Raw genomic sequence first — 1,110 nt, 5'->3', positions numbered from 1 at the left:
TTTGGCAACATTTTAAAAAAAGCTTTTAACTTTCAGAAAAGTTAATTCACAGCTTTTTGAAGAAGTAGAATTATATGACTTCTCTGCTTCTCGATAAGTCATTTTACCACTTCCTTAAAAAAAATTTAATTTCAAAACAAAAAAAATCTACTTTCCTTCTTGACTCTGTGAAAAATACTGACCCTTCACCACCATCTTCACGTAAGGTCTACAAGAAGCACTGGCCTTCCACCATCATTCTCACGCAATATTCCAAATCTCACCATTTTCACGTAATGATTCATCTGATGGAAGTATTGATCCTCTACCACCATTTTCAGACAATATTGCATCTGAACAACCTACTGCATATATTGCTTCTAGGTATTTTTTTATCATTTTATCTCTCTATTTTTTATTATTAAATTTGTATTTAACTGTGGTATGAAATTTCAGTTTTAATTTTATTTTTTTCACATGTGATTTTATAGCTTGCTATTATTTTCATAGTTAATTATAGCAAGTTCCTGGCCTCAATAAAGGAGAAGGGAGTTTTAATAGGAGTAAAAAAAATAGAAAATAGCAACAAAATATACATTGACACATTTTATATTTATTTTTTATTTTCACTTACCATATCATACACAATATTAGTGATTAGGTTATGTAAAATCAACATTCAATATTAGAAAGTATTTTTTATCATCATTATTTTAATATTCATTCTCTTTTGTAAAAAAAATGTATTTTTTGAGTTATTTGTCCAAACGCTACAACTTTAAAATAAGTACTTTTATAAATAAAAATCCAAACACAAAATAACTTACTTATAAGCTGCTATTAATAAAAGTCCTTATGCTTTAAGCTCTTTTTCCAAAAAAACTTATTTAAGTTATTTACCCAAACTGGGCCTAAATAACTTCAGTTTCATCTCCCACTGTTGCCTTGACAGCATCCAAGATTAAACATAATGGCATTCTTAAAACCTTCAACTATATTAAATATATACTATCTAACTTAATTTTAATACATATTTTATATTTTAATAATATATATTTTATACAAATAATTTATTTGGTGGCTAATTTTTTATATATATGTAATATAGTTATAATTTTTAATGAATCTAAA

The sequence above is a fragment of the Arachis ipaensis genome, chromosome B07, assembly GCF_000816755.2.
Source record: "Arachis ipaensis cultivar K30076 chromosome B07, Araip1.1, whole genome shotgun sequence".
NCBI lineage: Eukaryota > Viridiplantae > Streptophyta > Magnoliopsida > Fabales > Fabaceae > Arachis > Arachis ipaensis.
This window is presented reverse-complemented; position numbering follows the sequence as displayed.